The following is a 26,119-nucleotide window of genomic DNA, read 5'->3' as shown; positions in this document are numbered from 1 at the left end:
GGGTTTATCAGAGCCATTTTTTGTTTTTTTAGATTCCATGTATATGTGCTAGCATATGGTATTTGTTTTTCTCTTTCTGACTTACTTCACTCTGTATGACAGACTCTGTGTTCATCCACCTCACTATAAATAATTCAGTTTCATTTCTTTTTATGGCTGAGTACTATTGCATTGTATGTATGTGCCACATCTTCTTTATCCATTCATCTGTCAATGGACACTTAGGTTTCTTCCATGTCCTGTCTACTGGAAATAGTGCTGCAATGAATATAATGGCAAAGGACCATTTTTTAATTATGGTTTTCTCAGTGTATATGCCTAGTAGTGGGATTGTTGGGTCATATGGTAGTTCTATTTTTAGTTTTTTAAGGAACCGTCATACTTTTCTCAATAGTGGCTGTGCCAATTTATATTCCCACCAACAATGAAAGAGGGTTACGTTTTCTCCACACCCTCTCCAGCATTTATTGTTTGCATATATTTTGATGATGCTCTTTCTGAATGGTGTGAGGTGATACCTCAGTGTGGTTTTGATTTGTATTTCTCTAATGATTAGTGATATTGGGCATCATTTCATGTGTTTGTTGGCCATCTGTATATCTTCTTCGGAGAAATGTCTATTTAGGTCTTCTACCCATTTTTGGATTGGGTATTTTGCTTTTGATATTGAGCTGCGTGAGCGGCTTGTGTATTTTGGAGATTAATCATTTGTCAGTTGCTTCACTTGCAAATATATTCTCCCATTCTGAGGGTTGTGTTTTCATCTTGTTTATGGTTGCCTTTGTTGTGCAAGACCTTTTAAGTTACATTAGGTCCCAATTGTTCATTTTTGTTTTTATTTCCATTTATCTAGGAGGTCGATCAAAAAGGATGTTGCTGTGCTTTATGTCATAGAGTGTTCTGCCTATGTTTTCCTCTAACAGTTTGATAGTGTCTGGCCTTACATTTAGGTCTTTAATCCATTTTGAGCTTATTTTTGTGTATGGTGTTAGAGATTGTTCTAATTATATTCTTTTACTTGTAGCTGTCCAGTTTTCCCAGCACCACTTATTGAAGAGGCTGTCTTTTCTCCATTGCATATTCTTGCCTCCGTTATTAAAGATAAGGTGACCATATTTCTGTGGATTTATCTCTGTGCTTTCTATCCTGTTCCACTGATCAATATTTCTGTGTTTGTGACAATACCATACTGTCTTGGTTACTGTAGCTTTATAGTATAGTCTGAAGTCAGGGAGCCTGATTCCTCCAGCTCTGTTTTTCTTTCTCCAGATTGCTTTGGCTATTTGGGGTCTTTTGTGTTTCAATACAAACTGTAAAATTTTTTGTTCTAGTTCTATGAAAAATGCCATTGGTAGTTTGATAGGGATTGCATTTAATCTGTAGATTGCTTTGGGTAGTATAGTTATTTTCACAATGTTGATTCTTCCAATCCCAGATCATGGTATATCTCTCCATCTGTTTGTATCATCTTAATTTCTTTCATCAGTGTCTTATAGTTTTCTGCATAAAAGTCTTTTGTCTCCTTAGGTAGGTTTATTCCTAGGTATTTTATTGTTTCTCTTGCAATGGTAAATGGGAGTGTTTCCTTAATTTCTCTTTCATATTTTTCATAATTAGTGTATAAGAATGCAGGAGATTTCAGTGCATTAATTTTGTATCCTGCTATTTTACCAAATTCATTGATTAGCTCTACTAGTTTTCCTGTAGCATCTTTAGGATTCTCTATGTATACTATCATGTCATCTGCAATCAATGACAGCTTTACTTCTTCTTTTCTGATTTGCATTCCTTTTATTTCTTTTTCTTCTCTGATTGCTGTAGCAAAAACTTCCAAACCTATGTTGAATAATAATGATGAGAGTGGACTACCTTGTCTTGTTCCTGATCTTAGTGGAAATGGTTTCAGTTTTACACCATTGAGAACAATGTTGGCTGTGGGTTTGTCATATATGGCCTTGATTATTTTGAGTTAAGTTCCCTCTATGCCTACTTTCTGGGTTTTTTTTTTTTTTTTTTTGTCATTAATGGGTGTTGAATTTTGTCAAAAGATTTTTCTGCATCTACTGAGATTATCATATGGATTTTATTCTTCAGTTTGTTACTATGGTGCATCACACTGAATGATTTGCATATATTGAAGGATCCTTGCATTCCTGGGATAAACCTCACTTGATCATGATGTATGATCTGTTTAATGTTTTTTGTCATAAATGGGTGTTGAATTTTTTCAAAAACTTTTTCTGCATCTATTGAGATGATCATATGTTTTTTCTCCTTCAATTTGTTAACATGCTTTATCACATTGATTGATTTGAGTATACTGCAGAATCCTTGCATTCCTGGGATAAACCCCACTTGATCATACTCTATGATCCTTTTAATGTGCTGTTGGATTCTGTTTGCTAGTATTTTGTTGAGGATTTTTGCATCTATATTCATCAGTGACATTAGCCTGTAGTTTTCCTTTTTTATGACATCTTTTTCTAGTTTTGGTGTCAGGGTGATGGTGGCCTCATAGAAAGATTTAGGGAGTATTCCTACCTCTGCTATATTTTGGAAGAGTTTGAGAAGTATATGTGTTAGCTCTTCTCTAAATACTTGATAGAATTCACCTGTGAAGCCATCTGGTCCTGGGCTTTTGTTTGTTGGAAGGGTTTTAATCACAGTCTCCATTTCAGTGCTTGTGATTGGTCTGTTCATATTTTCTATTACTTCCTTTTTCAGTCTTGTAAGGTTGTGCTTTTCTAAGAATCTGTCCATTTCTTCCAGGTTGTCCATTTTATTGGCATAGAGTAGCTTTCAGTAATCTCTCTTGGTCCTTTGTATTTCTACAGTATCTGTTGTTATTTCTCATTTTTCATTTTTAATTCTGTTGATTTGAGTCTTCTCCCTTTTTATCTTGATGTGCCTGGTTAATGGTTTATCAATTTTGTTGTTCTCAAAGAACCAGCTTTTAGGTTTTTTGATCTTTGCTATTGTTTCCTTCATTTCTTTTTCATTAATTTCTGATCTGATCTTTATGATTTCTTTCCTTCTGCTAACTTTGTGTATTTTTGTTCTTATTTCTCTAATTTCTTTAGGTGTAAGGTTACGTTGTTTTATTTGAGAGTTTTCTTGTTTCTTGAGATAGGATTGTATTGCTATAAACTTCCCTTCTAGAACTGCTTTTTGTGCATCTCACACGTTTTGGATCATCATTTTTTCATTGTCATTTTTTCTAGGTATTTTTTTTTATTTCCTCTTTGATTTCTTCAGTGACATCTTGGTTATTTAGTAGGGTATTGCTTAGCCTCCATGTGTTTGTATTTTTCAGTTATTTTTTCCTATAATTGATACTAGTCACATAGAATTGTGGTTGGAAAATGTACTTGATATGATTTTATTTTTGTTAATGTACTGAGGCTTAATTTGTAACCCATTATATTATCTATCCTGGGAATGTTCCATGAGCACATAAGAAGATAATGTATTCTGCTGTTTTTGGGTGGAATATCCTATAAGATTCAATTAAGTCCACCTTGTTTAAGGTATTATTTAAAGCTTGTGTCTCCTTATTTATTTTCAGTTTTGATGGTCTGTCCATTGGTGAAAGTGGGGTGTTAAATTCCCCTGTTATTATTGTGTTACTGTCGATTTCCCCTTTTGTGGGTGTTAGCATTTGCCTTATGTATTGAGGTGCTCCTATGTTGGGTGCATAGATATTTACAATTGTTGTACCTTCTTCTTGGATTGATCCCTTGATCATTATGTAATGTCCTTCTTTGTCTCTTGTAATAGTCTTTATTTTAAAGTCTATTTTGTCTGATAGAATTGTTACTCCAGCTTTTTTTTTGATTTCCATTTGAATGGAATATCTTTTTCCATCCCCTCATGCTCTGTCTGTATGTGTCCTTTGGTCTGACATGGGTCTCTTGTCAACAGCATATATATGGGTCTTCTTTTTGTATCCATTCAGCCAGTTTATGTCTTTTGGTAGGAGCATTTCATCCATTTACATTTAAGGTAATTATCAATATGTATGTTCCTATTACCATTTTCTTAATTGTTTTGGGTTTGTTATTGGAGGTCTTTTCATTATCTTGTGTTTTCTGCCTAGAGAAGTTCCTTTAGCATTTGTTATAAAGCTGGTTTGGTGGTGCTGAATTCTCTTAACTTTTGCTTGTCTGTAAATGTTTTAATTTCCCCATCAAATCTGAATGAGATCCTTGCTGGGTACAGTAACCTTGGTTGTAGGTTTTTCCCTTTCATCACTTTAAATATGTCCTGCCACTCCCTGCTGGCCTGCAGAGTTTATGCTGAAATATCAGCTGTTAACCTTTTGTGGATTGCCTTGTATGTTATTTGTTGCTTTTCCCTTGCTGCTTTTAATATTTTTTCTTTGTATTTATTTTTTGATAGTTTGATTAGTATGTGTCTTGACATATTTCTCCTTGGATTTATCTTGTATGGGACTCTCTGTGCTTCTTTGATTTGACTATTTCCTTTCTCATGTTAGGGAAGTTTTCTACTACAATCTCTTCAAATATTTTCTCAGACCCTTTCTTTTTCTCTTTTTCTTCTGGAACCCCTATAATTCGAATGTTAGTGCATTTAGTCTTATCCCAGATGTCTCTGAGAGTGTCTTCAATTCTTTTAATTCTTTTCTCTTTATTCTCCTCTGTGGTAGTTATTTCCACTATTTCATCTTCAAGGTCACTTCTCTGTTCTTCTGCCTCAGTTATTCTGTTATTGATTCCTGGTAGAGAATTTTAGTTTCATTTATTGTGTTTTTCATCATTGTTTGTTTGCTCTTTCATTCTTCTACGTCCTTGCTAAATGTTTCTTTTGTTTCCTCCATTCTATTTCCAGGATTTTGGATCATCTTTACTCTCATTACTCCATATTTTTTTTTTAGGTAGATTTCCTATTTCCTCTTATTTGTTTGGTCTGGTGGGTTTTTAGCTTGCTCCTTCATCTGCTGCATATTTCTCTGCCTTTCCATTTAATTTAGCTTACTGTGCTTGGGGTCTGCATTTCACAGGCTGTAGGTTCATATATCCCGTTGTTTTTGTTGTCTGCCTCCAATGGGTGAACTTGGTTCAGTGGCTTGTGAAGGCTTCCTGGTGGAGGGAACTGGTGTCTGTGTTCTGGTGGGTGCAGGTAGATCTTGTCTTTCTGGTAGGCAGGGCCTCCTGCTGTGGTGTGTTTTTGTTTTGGTGTGTCTGTGAACTTAGTATGACTTAAGCAACTTATCTGCTAATGGATGGGGTTGTGTTTCTGTCTTGCTAGCTGGTTGGCATGGGGCATCCATCATTGGAGCTTGCTGGCCATTGGGTGGAGGTGTGTCTTAGCGTTGAGACAGAGATCTCTGGGAGAGCTCTCGTTGATTGATAATATGTGGGGTTTGGAGGTCTCTGGTGGTCCAATGTCCTGAACTTGGCTCTCCCATCTTGGAGGCTTCGGCCTGACACCCGGCTGGATCACTAATACCCTGCCAGTCACATGGCTCAGAAGAAAAGGAAGAAAATAAATAAAAATTTAAAAAATTAAATTAAATTTACAAAATTTTTTAAAATAAAAAAAATAAAAGAAGAGTGCAACAAAACCAATACACAAATCCATCAGTGATAACAAGCACTAAAACTAGACTAAGATAAACATAAAACTCTGAAAGAGATCAGTCACAGAAATCAAACCCCATGTCTACAGTTGCTACCAAACTCCACCACCTCAATTTTAGGAACATTCCTTGTCTATTCAGATATTCCACAGATGTAGGGTTCATCAAGTGGATAGTGGGGATTTAATCCACTGCTTCTGAGGATGTACGGAGAAAATTCCCTTTCTCTACTTTGTTCACCCAACTCCTGGAGTTCAGCTTTTGTCTTGGCCCTGCCTCTCTGTATGTTTCCCTCAGGCATCTCTTCCCCACCCAGACAGGATGGGGTTAAAGCAGCAGCTGATTAGGGCTCACTTGCTCACTCAGGCTGGGGAGAGGAAGGGGTATGGTAGTCATAATTGGAATGCAGGCATGCCTGTGGCAGCAGAGGCCAGTGTGATATTGCAACAGACTGAGGCATGCTTTGTGTTCTCCTGGGGAAGTTGTCCCTGATCTCAGGACCCTGGCATGCTGCACAGCCTCCCAGGGGGTTTGTGCAGTGACCTGTGCTTGCACACAGGATTCTTGGTGGCAGTAGCAGCAGCAGCGTTAGTGTTTCATGCCTGTCTCTGGGGTCCGTGCTGATAGCCACAGCTCATGCCTATCTCTGGAGCTTTCTTAGGCAGTGCTCTGCCTTCTGTGGGCTCATGTGGAAGGAATCTCCTCTCCTTGTGAACCCCAAAACAATGGTCTCTTGCCTCTTAGGCAGGTCCAGATTTTTTCCTGGACTCCCTCTTGGTTAGCTGTGGCACACTAGCCCCCTTCAGGCTGTCGTCATGCAGCCAATCCCAGTCTTCTCCCTGGGATCTGAACTCTGAAGCCCAAGTCTCAGCTCCCAGGTTCCATCCACCCTAGCGGGTGAGGAGAAAAGCATGTCAAGCTGGTAAATGCTGGTCAGCACTGATTCTCTGTGTAGGAATCTCTCCACTTTGCCTTCTACACCCCTGTTGCTGCGCTCTCCTCCATGGCTCTGAAGCTCCCACCTACCCTCCCCCCATCCCTGCCAGTGAAGGGGCTCCCTAGTGTGTGGAAACTTTTCCTCCTTCACACCTCCTTCCCAGAGGTGCAGGTCCCATCCTTATTTTTGTCTATGTTTTTTATTTTGTCTTTTGCCCTACCCAGGTATGTGAGGATTTTTTTGGCTTTGGGGAAGTCTGAGGTCTTCTGCCAGCATTCAGTAGGTATTCTGTAGGAGTTGTTCCATACATACATGTATTTTTGATGTATTTGTGGGGAGGAAGGTGATCTTCACGTCTTACTCTTCCACCATGTTGAAGGTCTCCAACAAAGCATTCTTGACAAAGAAAAACAAAACTGGAGGTATCACACTCCTGACTCCAGTCTATACAATAAAGATACAGTAATCAAAACAGTATGGCACTGGCATAAAACCAGACACATAGATAAATAGAACTGAATGAGGAGCCCAGAAAAAAACCCAGATTTATACAGTCAATTAATCTACAATAAAGGAGGCAAGAATATACAAAGAAGATGGACAGTCACTTCAGGAAGTGATATTGGGAAAACTTGACAGCTACATGCAAAAGAATCAAACTGGACTACTTTGTCACATCATACACATACAAAAAAATCCAAATAGATTACAGACCTAAATGTAAGACTGAAACCATATATCTCCTTGAAGAAAACATGGGCAGTACACTCTTAGACATAGGTCTTAGCAGTATTTTTTTGCACCTGTCTTCTCAGACAAGGGAAACAAAAGCAGAAGTTTTAAAAATGTGACTTAATCAAACTTAAAACATAGTGCACAGCAAAGGAAAACATCAGCAAAATGAAAAGTAACCTTGTGAATGGGAGAAGATTTTTGTAAATCATACATCCAATAAGGTTTAAAATAAAAAAAAATTCATAAATATCTTATACAACTCAATATCAAAAAAACAAAACTCCCAATTGAAAAATGGGCAGAGGACTTGACTGGGTTTTTTTTTTTTTTTGAGAAGACCTACATATGGCCAACAGGCACATGAAAAACTGCTCAACATTATTAATCATAAGGGAAATGCAAATCAACAGCACAAAAGGATATTGCCTCACACCTGTCAGAATGGCTACTGTCACAAAGACAAGACATAACAAGTGTTGGAAGGATGTGGATAAAAGGGAATCCTAGTATACTTAGGGTGGGAATTAAGTTGATACAGCCACTATGGAAACAGTATGAGGATTCCTCAAAAAACTAAAAATAGAACCATTATATGATCTAGAAATTACACTCCTGAGTATATATCTGAAGAAAATGGAAACACTAATTTGAAAATAAGTATGCATCCCAATGTTCATAGCAGCGTTATTTACAATAGCCAAGATATGGAAACAACCCAGTGTCCGTCAACAGATGAATGGATAAAGAAGTAGTATAAGACTAGACCATATATATAAGGGAATATTACTCAACTATTAAAAAGAATAAAATTTGCCAGTTTTGACAACATGGATAAGTCTGGAGGGTATGTTTAGTGAAAAAAATCAGACAGGGAAGGAGAAATACTGCATTTTCTCACTTATGTGTATTATATAAAAATAAAACAAATGAAGGAATATAACAACACAGAAAGAGACTCACAGATACAGGGAATAAACAAGGCATTACCAGAGAAGAGAGGGGTGCAGGGTAGGGCAAGATAGGTAAAGGAGATTAAGAGGTACAAATTACTAAGTATAAAACAAATAACTAGGATGTAATGTACATCTAATGTAATGCAAATATAGCCAATATTTTGTAATTTATATGGAGTATAAACTATAAAAATACTGAATCGCCATGTTGTACACCTGAAACTAGAATTATATTGTAAATCAACTCTACTTCAATTAAAAAAAAAAACTGAGAGAACTTTTACCAACTCCCAATGCCACATATATCCCCTACTAGGATGTGTGTATATGTGTTCTGTCATCCTTCCTGTCATCATGGATGTCCTATTGTTTGAGTATCTGAGACCAAATCATTCACTTGTACATTAAATTTCATGTAATTGTATCTGCTCAAGCAGATCACTCTAAAAATTATCTCTTTTTTCTTGCATCATATATTTCTCTCTATGTACTGAATCATTTCTGTCAACATACAAAGATAGAGTTAATTTCATTCATTAAGGAAAATCCTCTACTACTTGCTGGGAGACAATTCTCCATTGGTATATCACAATTGTGTACATCTTGCAAAGTGAAGCACTGAATGTTTTTTGTTCCAGATTACTTTTTTTTCTAGGATGTTTGGGCAGGAATCAGCCTTGGAAAATATATATAATGTCTCCTGCTGGAGTAAAAGGGAGAACTTTCTTAGCCCTTTACATATGACTCAGGTCTCTTAAACCCAGACTTTTTCTTCTGTTTTGGGACTCAGAGGAGAGACCTGTTGAAAATGCTGAAACTACAACTACTGCTATTCTTGTGAGTTATACACTATCTTTCATCTCTGATCCAGTAGTGGTGGGTCTACTACTAGTATTTATGAAATTGCAGCAAGCTAAATCATAAGATTGCAAGGAAGGTAAAATACAGGCTCTTTATTTTTATTGCTATCAATTTCATTCATCTGATACATTATCCTTTGCAACAAAACTCTTTGAAACTGTTGCCTATATTTATGATTTCAAATTCCACTCCCCTCATTCTGATTGTATCACTCCACAGAAAGTGCTATGGAAATTTGACTTAAAATTTGCTTAATCCAATAGTCAGTTCTTAGATCTCATCTTTATTTATAGCAAACATTTAATACTTTTGATCACAATTTTTATCCAGTTTCATCGTCTTTCCTCACTTGGCTTCCAGATCAATACAATTATGTTCTTTGTCCTTCCACATTGAATGCTCATTTTCAGTATCCTTTGCAGATTTCTCCTCATTTTTCCTGTCTCCTAACATTCCATCCTTTACAATTAATTGGCTTGGTCTCTAAGCACTTCTCTTTGCTTTCAACATGTGATTCCTTTAATATCTATCTCTGTTAGCATCATGTATTTAATTGTAGACACTGACAACTAGCATATTTATATCTACAGACCAGACCTCTCTCTTGATATACACATTTACTTCCAACTGCTTGACACATTCACTTGGAAGTAAAATTGGCATATCAAATTTAACATGTCTAAAACTATACTGTTTCCCTCATAAGCTTATTCCTTTCACAACCTTTAATTCTGCATAATGTCAACCATATTCTTTAAGTTGCTTAAGGTGAGAACCGTAAAACTTTCCTTAACTTTTCTTTTTCTCATGCCACCAATCCAATCTCTTCACAAATTCCTTTGTCTCTCCACTGAGTTACACTTAGAATATACACTGTCTTTCACCTCCATTGCCACATCTGATCTAAACCATCATACTTTATCTAGATCTTTGCAGTAGCTTCCTAAAAGATCTCAATATTTCTGTTCTTCCTCCTAAATGTTATTCTCATCAAAGTAGCCAGAATAACTACTACCCTGTAAAATGAAAGTCTTTACTTCTGGGCTCAAAATCCTCTGTTGGCTTTCCAGCTCATGCAAAATATAAAGCATAACACTTAGAGTAACCAAGAAGACTCTTTATCTCATATTTTATCTCCTTTACTCTCTGACTCACCTTGCCCAATTCATGTTGGTTTATTTGATGTTCCTCAAACACTCTAGGCACATTCCATCTTCAAGATGTTTAAACTTCCTCCAGATATCCATAAGGCTTACTCCTTTACATCTCTTCTGGTATTGGCTCAAATGTCACCTTTTCCCATAAACTTGGAACTTCCTGACCCCTGAAAATTCTATATGCCTCCCCATTTTTTTCTTCCTTAGCTCTTATATAATTTCACATCATTTCTATTTTTACTTAAATGATAACAGCTACAATGCTAGGGTCTATGAGGAAATTATTTTCTTTTAAAAAAATCATTCTGTAATCCTGGTATTTAGTATAGTCCCTGGAATATAGCTGATGCTCAATAAATATTTATTAAAGGAATTATTTACTTAAATATATGCATATATGGATACAGTATCTCAGAAAACCTCCCATATATTTATAAAACTTCTTTTAGAGACTATTCTCTAAATGAAAAAACATTTTTCTTTTCTTTCAAGTGAAAAACTTTGATTGATACTACTTTATGGGCATTGTCGAATAAAATATTTACTTTTATCTAGTTAATAGCTATAAGTAGTTTATCATATTTTGTCAACTTTCACTTGTTCATCAATCTACATCTTATGTAGAAAAATAATTAATAATCTATATTCCTGCCCTCAAGTTTAGTGTCAGCACTAGTAAATGGTGTCAATTTTTATTTATGCAAACATGTTTTTCTTTATGTTAACAATCAGATACTCTTTTCTAGAGTTTTCAAAATTCCTTTCTTTTACTCATTATCCAAGTCTAACTTAATTACTCCTTCTTTCATATCCTGTTTTTTGAGAAATTTGAGCTTGTCAAAACAATTATGCAATTATCCATTGAGAGAAAGGGGGGATGTAAAGGGCAGTGCCTTTGAGCACAGGAAGAAGTTTGATCAGATAAGGATTAAGTCTGAATGTTGTTATGGGTTGAATGGTATTCCTCAGAAAGACATGTTAAAGTCCTATCCTCTGGTTTCTGTGAACGCAAATGCATTTGGAAATAGTGTCTTTGAAGATGTAATTAAGACAAGGACATTAGAGTCAGCCTTAATCCAATACCAATGCAATGTAACACTCATGACCAGTGGTTTTATAAGAAGAGAAGAAGAGACATAAGAGGGAGAATATCTTATGAAGATAAGACAGAGATTGGAGTGATGTATCAAGCCAGGAAACACCAATGATTGGCAGGCATCACCCGAAACTAAGAGAAGTGTGGAAGAGATTCTGAGCCTTCAGAAGGAATCAACACTGCCAACAACTTGATTTCAGATTTCTGGCCTTCAGAACTGTGAGAAAATAAATTTATGTTGTTTTAAGGTACTGGTTTGTGATATTTTGTTATGGAAGCCCTAGGAAACTAATGTCACCTGCATGTTCAGAAAACAGTGGAGAAACTCACTATGTCCCATTGGCTGAATGAGATACTAAGAGACCAAATGAAGTAGATGTCTAGTCAAGTAAGCTGTATCCAGGGCACTCATCCTCAGATCTCACCAGCGACTCCCTGGCTACCTGGAGTGGCATGTGAGGAGCACAGCTACTTTACCTGCTTGTATCCTAAAGGTTGAGACAATGGGCTTCTTGCGTGTAACACCAGTAGACAAATGAATCTTGATGGATCTCCTAAAGTTTGTCTTTAAATATAACACTGGGGCCTTGGAAACCTCCTGGAAAAGGGAGAGTTTGAAATTCCCTTAGTAATAATGTAGGTGAATTTATTCACAACATTGAACACTGAAGGCTGAAGGTTTGAATTTATATTTAAGTTTAAGCATTTTAAAATAAGCTATAAAATACACACTTCAGGGCTTCCCTGGTGGCACAGTGGTTGAGAGTCCGCCTGCCGATGCAGGGGACACGGGTTCGTGCCATGGTCCGGGAAGATCCCATATGCCGTGGAGCGGCTGGGCCCGTGAGCCATGACCACTGAGCCTGCGCGTCCGGAGCTTGTGCTCCGCAACGGGAGAGGCCACAATAGTGAGAGGCCCGTGTATTGAAAAAAAAACAAAAAACAAAAAACAAAAAACAAATATATATATATATATACACACACTTCAGGTTGCCATCAAGATACTTACTTGCTGCATATGCAAAATTATGTATATATTTGGAAATGGATATAACTCATAGGTTTTTCTCTCAGTTTTCTAGATATTATGAGCAAAATTGTTTTATCTGTATTACTTGTGTTTTTGCTTAAATAACCTCTCTTGAATTTTAATGCCTTTGAAACAACATGGAACTTAGAAATCAAATCTATATATTTAAGACCTCTTTGGGTTATGTACTACCATGTAACATTTAACAACCTGATTTTTTTGAGTTTCAGTTACTTCTTCTGTAAAAATGTGAAGAATAGTACCTAATTATTAAAAATGACTAGGCCAGTCATATAAAAGTCATGACAATTAAACAAAAAGTATCATTATAGTCTTAATATAAGCAAGAGTGCTTAACCCAGTGAATCTGCAAGAGAGTTAATTATCTCTTTCAAGAAATTCTGGGAAAGAGTTTTATTACTCAAGAGTTTGAATGATTGAGCAAAGTATCTCAAATCACCAATTGCTGTTTCTGAGTATAATTATTTTCTTTTATTAAACACCTCCAAATAAAATATTGATTGGGATCCCTCATTTATATGAAAGTATGTCCATGCCATTAGATTTTGTTCTTAGTTTAAAGGTTTCCACTGTGTCTTATCCAAAGAATTTGAAAGTAATATTATTGTTGAAAGTAAATCTGTTAAATTTAATTTGTGTAGAATGACTGCCAGATCAGTAAAACTTGACTGTAAACAATAAAGTCTAATATGCTTTTCAGAAGAAAACCTTAAAAAAATAGAATTGATTAAGTCATCTTTGAAGCATAGGGCAAAGGGGAAGTAAAACGACAAATGTTGACAGTGCCCTGGGCACTGCCACAGGAAGAATGTGTCCTCATTTAGAGACAAATCCTTGGATCCACAGCTATATTGGAGTAGTTGTGAATATTCTACTGTCTTTGGCTGGGTACCATGACCTGAAATAGGGACTCACGTGCAAGTGACATGTTTCAAGAATCTGGCAAGAGAGTAGGGGAAGTTTGTCAAGGATGGGGATGAAGCCAGGATAGAGGGAAAAGTCAGGATAAGTCTGATTTCATTGAGATTTCAGCAGGGAAAGTTTACATTTTCATACGCTGAGATGGAAACCCCCAGGTACTTCTGCTCTCTACATTTGTGGTTAAAGGTAGGTGCTCCAACGGTTCAAGGGCTGTCCTCCAAGATGAGCCACAGGCATGTATTAGTGGAAGCAAATTCACACCATAGTTAGAGGAGTGGCCCACAGAAACAGAAAAAAGGAATGATCTCAGGTATCTGGGGAGCACTAGACAGTACCCCTACCTCTTTTATTAACTTCTGGAGAAAAGTTGAACCCTCTTTTTTGTAGTAGTTTCTAGTAGTTTGTAGGGTTTTGTAGTAGTTTCAGATCCATCTCAATATATAAGCACATTTCTGCAGGGCTCACTGATTTCAGACAATTATGTGTATATAATATAATCCAAAGGAGATTATTATATACAGTTTATTTATAGCCTGTTTAACTGTGAAATGATTTTTAAGTCCAAATGAAAAGATGGCTATAGTTCTATCTCAAATTCTTTGAGCAATCATTAAGGAGTACCAAGTTGCATGATTCTAGGATTTTAAACCATCCCTTTAATAAAAAAAATATTCCTCTTTCTAGAAGAAAACACACTGCTCTATGAATAATTAATCATTTCTACTTAGATACTCTTAACTGAAAGTGTAACATAATAGGAAGACTATTAGTTTTTAACATATAAATAAGTAGCTCTGGGAACCTAAAATTATCTCAATTATCTCTTCTTGCCACTGGTCTGCTCGTATTCTTCTCTGTAAAATAGGGATGATAAGAACTGCCAAATCTATTTCACATAGCTGTACTTAACATATATATTAATGTAAAAATAACACACTTTTTAAAAATAAATTATGAACGTGTAAAATTGAATCATTATTATAAATAGATTTGACAGAAACATGTCTATGTGGGGATGATGGATTTATACACCTGACTAAATTCAAATGACAGAAAATGATGTATTTATAAACTAGCAGGAAATAATTTTAATTGGCTGCATGGATCAAATATCTGATTTCTTAATTACTATGTATTCCAAAGTGATTAAAAATTTTCATAAAGTCAAGATTAAACAATTCACTTTTTATCTTGTTTGTTTTTGTTTGTTTGTCTGTTTGTTTTTTTGTGGTACGCGGGCCCCTCACCGTTGTGGCCTCTCCCGTTGCGGAGTGCAGGCTCCGGATGCGCAGGCTCAGTGGCCACGGCCCACGGGCCCAGCCGCTCCGCGGCACATGGGATCTTCCCGGACCAGGGCACGAACCCGTGTCCCCTGCACCAGCAGGCGGACTCTCAACCACTGCACCACCAGGGAAGCCCTAAACAATTCACTTTTTGATAATAATTGTTTTTTTCATTATTAAGCTCTGGTGTTCCACGTGGAATAAGCCTGAAAATTGGCATCTATATTTACAACACAACTATGTTTCAATTAGCATAAATTTGCACCTTTGCTCAATAGTTAATATTCTAATAGCTGGAAATATTTGTGAACACTAAATACCCAGTAAGCAGTAACTTTCTTTCAAGATAATTTTGAAAAGTCACAGTCATATCTATGAAAGATTCATCACTTACTTTTTCTTTTTAGTGAGCATTACAGGAGTAAGTCCACAGACAGCTACACCTACAACAGCAAATTAAGCACTTCATCTTCTACAATATATTATTTGAAGTACTACATTTTTCAACTTCTTTCAGGATAAACTGATAAAATTTCTATATTGGCCTTAAATTTAACAATTCCACTAAGTTGAATAATTTTATCTTCAGTTTGCAGTTGCTTAGATACCTCTGGGTATTTTCTGGTTTAATCTTTGCTGCCAGAAGTATTTATGCATTAACTGGGACCAGAGATACTTTAACTGACTTGATTTTTATTACACTGGTACATAGGTTACTACTTAGATGGAGATTAACAAGCCAGTGAAAGTACTCTCTGCATAGTGAGTCTACTGTGTTGACAGGGTCAAAAGCATTATTATCCATTTCAAATTCTAAAGGTTTGAAAACAATTTTAACATGCTCCACATCCCTCTGCAACTGCTGTTTTAATGTATACCACTGGGCATGCTGTACTTCCTATCATTAGTTAATTTCATGCAATAATAAAAACTTTAAAGTTAAGCTTTTAGCAAAATTCAATAATTTTTATTGTCTATTGTTTGGCTTAAAAAAAAGTCCTTGGATTCTATCATAGTTTTATATATATATATATAATGTTTTTTTCTTTTGCAGGGAAGAAAGCATCAGTCATTTATTTCAATGTGTTGAATGTAAGATATTTTGCAGAAAACAAATCAAGCTGCTTAAATTATTAAAAGGGAATAAGTAGACAAGAACTCTTTATCAAGATAAATCTATTGTAAAATTTTATCATAAATGTAGTTTTTTTGTCCAAATGGCAACATATATGAAACTGAAAAATAAAGTATTTTGGCTATTTGGCAATACATGTAATGGGTAATTAAAAAGAAAAAAAAAACTATGATTAAGATTTGGCATGTTGTTTCTTAGAGAAAAGAATAGTTATATTTCTCTATTGTACATTCTAGTAGAATTTTAGGAGGAATCTAACATTTTCTTAATCCAGGTACCTACACTATTATGACCATGATTAAAACTGGAAATATAGATTTAACAGATGATCTATACAGTTTTAAAGCTGTGCTATTGTAAAGCAATATTAAAAATATCAAACTCCTTTCTAATCAGTTTAATATTTCAAAGAAAAATATTTGGTTATATTCTTAAAGTAAAACAATTTACAGAAACTTTTTGTTCTGAAATATGTTTTCCTTATTTTATTGAAAGAAACTTTATCAATAGCAATGATTTTTTCCTTACCATATCTGATTTTTTTCTTTACCATATCTGATTTATTTTATTTATTATTTGAATCAAAAATGCAAGAAAGCTTGAAATTGTTTCCTGTCCAAACCATGGAATACACAAAATTATAGCATGCTTTGTTGCTTTTCAAAAATATCCTACAGGGATTTAAGATAGTAAACTCTACTTTGTAATTTTTTGCTATGAGATAGACCTCTATTTATAACAAAACAAAATGCCATATGTTTTCTTCCCCAAACTATGTATCTTCTTTTCCCATTCAAAACTTTTCCTTTCCTTTGAGATGTTCTTACTTTTGTTGCCCTTATTATTGAAAAACTGGAAGTATCTTTTACCTTTTTTTTTTGCTTTCTTATTAGAATGTATTATAATTTTTCATATCCAACTGCTATTTTCCTACCGTCTTCAGAATTAGCTCTAATTCTACACTTTCACAGCACTAAAAGTAAACTCAGTATAATAAATGTGTTTATCCTTTGATAAATACTAAAATATATTAAAATTTATTCAGTTAACTCTGTAGTAACTAACTTTTCATAAAAACTGAAAAATTTACTAATTTTACAGATGCAAAATTTCAGTTAACCTATTTTGTTCCCTATGTAATGGAAAATAGAAGAGAAGTGAAAACTTTTTTGGTTATTTTCCACATGTATTATTTATTTTTGTATCAGTAAATCTTTAAATGATCTAAACAAGAAAACCCTGAATTTGAAAAGTAAAATTAATCAAATCTATTTTTCTGAAAATAAGTCAGGTTCTACCTTGCAGTGACAGGTTTTTGACACTGTCCACCTGTCTTTCACCTCAGCCAGGTCTCTTGATATCTACCTTCTCACAGCTTATCATTCTGGAATTAGTCTTTCCTCCACAGGTGTCATATAAAAGTATTGAATCTTCTAATTCTATACTATTACTTTATATGAACTTGCCTGCTATTTTGCCTTAATCCTTGACTTTGTATTATATATCTTGCTCTTTATTTCCAGTTGTGCAGATATCTTGGTCATTTTTGTCTGTACTTTGTAGGGGACTGAGTATGGCAATGCTTTTCTTTGTGAATAACATCTTTGATATTATTTTGTTAACTGATCTACTGAATATGTAGACCTTAATTCTGGTTTTACACTATGGTTTTCCCACCATGTTAGAATGAATAGCCTTGTTATAACTTTTAGTGCTGGAGAGGATTTCTACTCTCAATTCTGCTGTTGGTTTTATCTTTTTCTTGATTATCAGTTTCTTTTTTTCTTCTTCTTCTTCTTTCTGGCCCTATACAGATACTGTAATTAACTTTACTTGCAGACTCAGGTTTATATGAATTCCTCAATTTTAGGTCTTTATTTTAAATCTGGAATATAGAATGATTCAAATATCAGCAATTACTAATAATCTACTGAATTCTACTTCCAACCATGATGGGGTAACAGAAACTACTAAATGTAATCACCCCACTTTAGACAATCAAACATAAATGTCAAAATGAAATTTTGAAAAGATGCAGCATAGGACACTGATCTCTGACAGAAGTATTCCTGTGGTTTAGCCAGTTTACTGCCTAGAGAAAGTATCTGGATCACAGTACATGAATGAGAACTCAAACAGAGCCCAGGATACTCCCTCAGCTAAACACAGACAGTTAAGAATTCAAGAAGGCCAAGTTGCCTACAATTTATAGAACAGACTACAGGAGGAAAGAAAACATCACTGAGGAAAGAAGTGCACAGAAATAGAGGTCCAGACACCTGCACATGATTTCCTTGATATTTAAGCTGAGTCCTGATCAGCACATATGAGAGGAAAGCACTTGAGACCAAGAAAAGAATCACTGAAAACAAGCCAACAGAATAATTGTTAGGGAACACCAAGGCTAGAAATATACCATCTTCCTACTAGTCACAGTGGAAAAACATAATAATACATGGGCATCAAGTCAAATACTCAGAAGGCAATTGCCTTGGTGATAAATAAAAATTAATCCCACAATAAAGATTGTACTGGTCCATGTAACTTAACTACATCCTGAAAGAAAGCTCAAGTATGTTTAGGAATACACAAGTATTCATCAACCAATATGGTAAAAATTACCATGTTTAGCAGCCAAAAAAAAAAAATATTACACATGCAAAAAGGAAGAAAATACAATTCATAATAATAATTTTTTTAAAAGTCTATAGAAAAAGATCCAGGAATAACAGGTATAATTAATTGACAGGAAAAATAAGAGTTAATATAACTATGTTTCATGTGTTAAAAAATTATGAATATGTTAAAGAGGGAAATAAAAAGAGGTACATAAAAGACATGTAAACTTCTTAAGAGGGAAAATAAAATTTCTGGCAGAAAATATACACTTGATCAAATTAACAGTGGATTAGATACTGCAAAAGATAAGATTAATAAGCTTGAAGATGAAGCAATAGAAACTGTCTAAATAGAAAAGCAACTGAAGATAAGAATAAAATATCATGAACTGTAGTCCAATTTCAAATGGCTGACTCTATGTATAATTTTCATAACTGATATAAGGAGATCAATTTGTTTTCAAATCTGGTAAAAGCAAAACCTTCAGAACTAAGAAAGTTAAAAACAAATGAAAATAAAAATGAAGAAATCTGCACTAGGTTCCATCATAATTAAACTTATAAAAAAAATAAAAAGTAAAAAAGAGAAAATATTAACAACAGCCAGAGGAAGAAAGTCACATTATATATGGAGGAAGAAAAGCATGAATTATAGCAGATTGTTATGAAAACATTGCAAGCAAGAAAAGTGAAAAAACACATTAACGTCCTGAAATGGGAGGTGGATGTAGTGGGAGAGTTAATGTAGAATTCTATTATCAACAAAAACATCTTTCCATAATAGAAGGTGAATAAAAGGTAAAGCTTTGGACAGGTACATTTTTATTATTTTTACATCACTTAAATGATAATTGACTGCTTAATGGAAAACTAATAATAATATATTGTGGAGCTTATCACATAGTTCTAAGTAAAACAAAAACATAGAGTTTAGGACAGGAAAAATGGAAGTATATGGTTGTAAGGTAAAGTTGCATACTATTGCTATGTGTTATATGCTATATGTTAAGTGGTATGAGATTATTTGTGATAAGTTAAAATTCTATAAATTTAAATTAATCACTAAAAAATGAAGCAGAACTTTGTGATAACTTATAAGGGAAAAGAATCAGAAAAAGAATGTATATAATTGAATCACTTTGCTACATACTTGAAACTAACACAACATTGTAAATCAATTATCCATCAATAAAAAATAAAATAAAAATAAATGAAACAGAATTGAATCATATTTAATAATCCAATATGAAAAATAGATCAAAAAACAGATAAAATAAATACAAAGCAATCACTTACAAGGAAAATTTAAATCCAGCTTTATAAATAATAAAATTAAAATTTCTACATTTTTCAAATAAAAGCAGAATTGTCACACTTTGACTATAAAACCACAAATAGATTAGAAGTAATAGAATGGCAAAAGATATGCAATGATAGTTCTAACCAAGTAACACTAGAAGCCATATGAATATCTGATTATAAAAAACTTTTCAGGAAGAATATTGCTAGGAATAAAGATAATCATTTCATTATAATGATAAGATTAATCAAATGTAAATAATAAAAAGAAGAAAATGATAAAGATGAACACCCAAAATGATAACATTGAGAGCAAAATTTATAATAAGAATCAGTGAATCCAAAAGTTATTTCTTTGAAAAGATGAGTAAAATTCTTAAACTTCTATTCAAACTAATCAGAAAAAAAGACAGGATGTGAATTACCAATATCAGAAAGATGAGAGGGTGCATTAATATATATGTTAAAAATATTAAAATTATAATAAGAGAATATTCTAACAGTAAATTAAGTAAATTTTGTGAAATGCACAAATTTCTTGAAACACAAAACTACTGAAACTCACTCAAGAAAAATATAGATAACCTAAATAGACCTATCACCATTTAGGAATATGAATTTGTAATTACAAAGAATCTTACAAAAAAGAAAACTCCAGGCCCAGATGATATCACTAGTGTACTCTACCAAACATTTAAGGAAGATTAATGCCAATTTTACATAAATGTTTAAAATTTTTTCAGAGGAATAGTTTCCATCTTATTCCATTAGGCCGATATTATCCTGACACCAAACCCTGAAAAAGATAGTAATGAACAGATTTTAAGGTGCTTCCATGATCCCCATCCACTGGATACTCACATTCTTATATAATCAATCCCTTCTCCCTGTGTGTGGGAAAGGCCAGTGACTTGCTTCTAAACAATAGAATGAGGCAAATCCTATGGGAAATCACTCTTGTGGTTATATTATGTTACATAAGACTGTCCTTCTAGAAGTTTTGATCTTTACCCATCTTCCAGTTCCAAAGCCACATTTTTTGGTATCTATTACAGCAGCAACCTACTTCTGGGTACCAATTTCTATCTTATCCAGTTCCAGCTGCTATAACAAAGTAGCATATTTTGGATGGCTTATAAACAGAAATTTATTCCTCACATTTCTGGAGGGTAGAAGTCTGTAATAAGAGTGCCAGCATTGTCGATTCAGGTGAGGTACCTTTTCCAGGTAGATTGTTGACTACGTCTTTTTGTAGCCTCACGTGTCAGAAAGTGTTCTAGAGAGCCCTCTTGAGTCTCTTTTATAAAGGCACTAGTCCCATTTATGAGAATTGCACCCTTATGACCTAATTACTTCCCAAAGGCCCCACCTCCTAACACCATCACATTAGGGGTTAAGATTTCCACATGAATTTGGGGGAGACACAAACATTTAGTTAATTGCTAGCATATTGATTATCTTGAGTTGAAGGCACTTAAGAAAGAGGAGATGCCGGAAGGGCTCTCTGACCTCCTCTTTCTGCCTAAAAACAGACCATAAAATTTATGATGGAAAACTTTCCATCCCTGTACTAGGAAGAGAAAAACGTTATTACCAGAGATTGGGAGTCAACACTTAAATGAACATGTATAAGTAAATCTAATGAAGTAACCCCTATCTTCCACTAGTTTCTTCTATATATTTCCTAGTCATGGTCCTACAATTTATTGCCCTCAGCCCAATCCATATTTTCTTATCAAATATCAACAATTTATTATTCTTTGTTTAAAAAGATACATAAGGTTTTGGACCTACTGGCTTCTTCAGATATTTATTTTCCTTTTGAAGATTCCTATGTACACAGAAAAATATTTAAATTTGTATGCTTTTCTCCTGTTAGCTTGTTTTACATCAGTTTAGTTTGTAGGACTAGACACAGAATCTAAGAGAGTAGAAGAAAATTTATTCACCCCTATACTTGGCATTTCTTTTTTTTCTTGACCTTTCATTTACAGCAAAATTGGTTGGCCTTGTATTCCTGCCTTGTCTTTATAAAGAGAAGTCTGGTAAGACGAGAAAGAAGGAAATGGATATCCTGTTGGTTATTTAATAAACAACAATATTTATTCTTACTACTAAGATTTCAAAAGTCCTTATCAGCTTTTACCTTCCTCTCCACTTCCCATTTTTCAAGAACTATAAAACAAATTTAAGAAAATACATATTCTTTTATGTAACTAACATTAATCATTCATGAAATACTTATGTTTCAATGTTTTATTTAAAACTCCTAATTTAAAAAGAGATAGAGTCTTTAGGAGGAAGAATATTACTATTTACCTCTTTTAACAAGCACTGAATATATGTAGAAATATTTGTGTGCTTGACAGGGATAGAAGGAAAGAATAAATGTTGTATAATTTTCCACAATAATTTGAAGAAAAATACACTGTAGTTTTAGGAAATAAGTAGAGAAAATGTAGAAACTAAAGAAGGCAGCTGATTCTTGGGGCTGACAAAAAAATCAAAACAACCCACACCTTGTTAAAAAAATATGATAGAAATGACATATACCTGAAGCTGTTTCTGAATATCTTGTTCTCGATTTTCAGTGTTAGGCCCTCAGATCACCCCATGATAATCACAAACAATGTCCAATTAACTCCTCCTGTATTCCCAGATCCCACCTTGCAGGAAATTGATTCATGTCCTGAAGATAGCCCTTCATAGAGAATTTTCCCCACCAGCAGGAAACCTCCTTATACTTTTTGACAATAGGAAACAGGATCTTGATCTCGCAAGATGGGAATGGGAATGCACTTCCCTCTGCATATGTCATTATACACAGAGGTCAGAGAGGTATCAGGCAGTTGTAGCCACTGCATCCTCTGTCGCTGAAATAAACTTGCTTTTGGCATGATGATCTAATTATCATTTATTATATAATGTCTATGGGAAATATGCTTCCTGTTTCAAATAACATCCTCAAATATCTTAAAACATCAGAGCTGGTTTTTTTTTTTTTTCCCCTTTGGAGACTGCTCATACTTTATTCCAAAATATGGACTTCAAATAACCTTTTGGAAAAGGGTATTACCTTTTTCATGCCTCTGTTTTTTATTGCTAAGGTTATGTTGATATAATTTGTTTCTCTGCTTTGCCTTCATCCTGGTTGGCGGCTGCCCAAAAGTTTCCAGTAAATTTATTTTAGTGAATTACTTTTCCTCCCCTTGCACTTCTCTTTTGCCACCTCTCTGCTTCTGGCTAGATGCCCACTATACCCTGGTATGCTTTACTGTAAGAACAGGTGAAAAAAAATCCATTCATTGCATTTGAGACAAGGGTTTTACTTGGTTCATACAGCTGACTGGTTCTTGCAGTTCCTCTCTGTGGCTAGATGGAACACATCATCTTTTCAAGTGCTGAGTTGAGCAATTTTAGAAATTCAGATTATTTTTTAAAAGGATACTATGAAATACAGAAAGTCTTTTATGCTTTTTCTTAGATAATCTCCATTGCCCTAGCCATCTTTACTTAACCTTCTGAGTACTGAAGACAAAATAGCTTCCTACTTGAAATATATAGCCTGCACTTTATGTAAATCCTGTAGGAAATAGCAACAGCCAGCATTAAGCTAAATTATATGAAAGTGTATCTGGTCACATTTTATTAGAGGCTGAAAATTTTTCAAAGAAATAGACAATGTATTTAGCATCTGCTTAATGTCAATGTCTAGTAGGTTTTGGAATTAAAACATAAATTATGTGTACTACATACAATTACAAAATAGAACAAGGAGCTGATAAGCTTAAAATAAGACTAAGGAAAAAGTGCAGCTCTAGTCTATATATTAAAACTATATTTTTGGGGGGCTTCCCTGGTGGCGCAGTGGTTGAGAGTGCGCCTGCCGATGCAGGGGACACAGGTTGGTGCCCCGGTCCGGGAAGATCCCACATGCCGCGGAACAGCTAGGCCCGTGAACCATGGCCGCTGAGCCTGCGCGTTCGGAGCCTGAGCTCTGCAACGGGAGAGGCCACAACAGTGAGAGGCCCACGTACCGAAAAAAAACAAAAACAAAAACAAAAAAAACCCCTATATTTTCTGTTTCAGAGTAGAGTGTTTCTATAATAAGGGAAACTTTTTAGGTCCTAGGACAAAGTGGCAGATGTACTCAATATCAAACATAAATCTTTCAATGATCAACCCTGCGACCTTGAGCAAATCATTAAGCCTATGCTCCAATAAATACTAAAAATTACTTTACAAATATTTTGATATATTTGTTCCAAAAGTCTTAAAATATATAATCTATATCTGCTTCCATATTATTTATTTCTTTATTACAACTAACTGGTTATGTTAAATATTCAATGTGACACACTGCAGATAAATTACTAGGTGGTTTGAGGAAGAAGAGACATTAGGCATTTTGCTACTTGAAGCTTTAGTCATATTTTATACATAGAAAATCTTCAACAAATGTTGGAAGCTATACACTGCCTAGTGGTATACTATTTGACTGGGCATGAGACTAGGAAAAGCAGCCTTATTCTGGAATAAGAACCACAGCTGATATGTTTTACTCTCTCACTAATGATTTTATAATTTCAATGTAGATAGTCCCTCAACAAATAGCTAACAAAGATAGATAATTACTATTGTTTATATAAGAAGTGTTTAATATTATACTAAAATATTGTTCTCAATTCTTTATTTCTTTAATATAGTGCTAAAGTATGTTTAACTGTGCCATGTCATTCTTAAACAGTACTTATATAATTTTACATATAATTTGTACTCAGCAAGTTTTATTAAATGGAAAATATTACAGCTTTTATTTTAAAGGTAACAAAATTGAGAGAGCTGTGGCAAACAGTGTTACATCTAAAATTTTTGAAAATAGTACATTGGGAATTCCCTGATAATCCAGTTGTTAGGAGTCTATGCTTCCACTGCCAGGTGCCTGGGTTCAATCCCTGGTCAGGGAACTAAGATCCTACAAGCCACATGACCAAAAAAAAAAAGGAAGAAAGAAAGAAAATAGTACCAAAAAAAATTTATTTATTTTTGTTACTACTAAAATTCAATGCAGTGATTTTTTTATTTGGATATTTTTATGAACCATACTTATCAACTCATTTTCTTTAGGGCAATGGATTTTTAAACTTCCAGCAGCAACACATTTATGAAAGTATGTCTTAAAATGAAATAGAATAGAATAATAGTTTTGAGAGTGTATATTTTTTAAAGAATATTTTGTTTTGTTTATATAATTATGTGTTGGGAGAGAGTATTGTGATGTGCTGTAAAATAAACATTTTTCTCTGAATCATGAGCAAAATATTTGAAAACCACTACTTCTACAAATGTTTGCCTATGAGAGGAGTAGGGGAGAGAGACAGTGGATATCACCACCAGGGAAACAAAGGGTGCTATTTTACTTTTCATTGCACACTGCAATGTCTTCCATCTCAGGGAAAAATTGTAAGAGAAGTCAGCTAATGATCTGAGAGAATATTAACAAAATTATGAGAGCTGTCAAATCTAATGCATACCCACATTTGCCATATGAAAATAGTTGTTATAATTACTAATTATATAAAATTAATATATAATAAGTATCATTCATGAAGAGCTTGTAATGTTCTGTGACCTGCACTAAATTATTTACATTTATATTTATTTCTCACAGAGATTCTATGCCAGAATTATAGATTTACTCAATTTACAGAAAGGAAATTGTGGGGATGATTATTCTGGTTAGATTGGTTGAGGAAACTGAAGTCAGAGACATTCAATTAATTGACAAAAGTCACACAAGTAGAAAATGGAGATTTGATTAAAACTCATAATCATCTGACTCATTTATATTGATTTTAGAAAGCCCCACATGTTTTCTTCTAGAAGAACTTTTTAATTGGAAAATGTTCCCTAATGATGTCATAGGCAATAAGGTAACTAAACTTCCTTTCCCTGATATTCTGTGATGTGTCTCTGGAATCATTGCTAATAGGATGAAATAGAAGACTTTTTCACATGAACTTCTGTTAATTCTAGCTTTCTTTCTCTGACTCTAGTGTTGATTTCAGGGCTATGCGTACAATCTCCAAAATCTACTATGAATATATGACAGCTCTAATCTCTGCACCAACTGTTAACCATACTTATATATATGATGTGGGAAAGGTAAGACCTGGCTAAATTTTAAACACTTCTTTCTTTTTTAATATATATTGGAATTCCTATATTTAGAAGCTTTTGACTACTAAGGAAGAATTGATGCTCCTGAGCATTTCTTAGATTGTTTTGGATTGGAGATGGGTATGAATTTGAGATATTAAGGAATCATATATTAATTCTACCTGATGACTATTTTCATCCTTATCTAGAAACTAAATTTGGTTATCTTTTACATACAGTGGAGAGTTTATTAATAATAGCCAATTGAATATTGACATCTTTAGACCTTGAGTTCCCAATTTTGACTCCTGATCC

This window comes from Tursiops truncatus, chromosome 18 (genome assembly GCF_011762595.2).
Source record: "Tursiops truncatus isolate mTurTru1 chromosome 18, mTurTru1.mat.Y, whole genome shotgun sequence".
Classification (NCBI taxonomy): Eukaryota; Metazoa; Chordata; class Mammalia; order Artiodactyla; family Delphinidae; genus Tursiops; species Tursiops truncatus.
Note: the sequence above shows the minus strand (reverse complement) of the source record.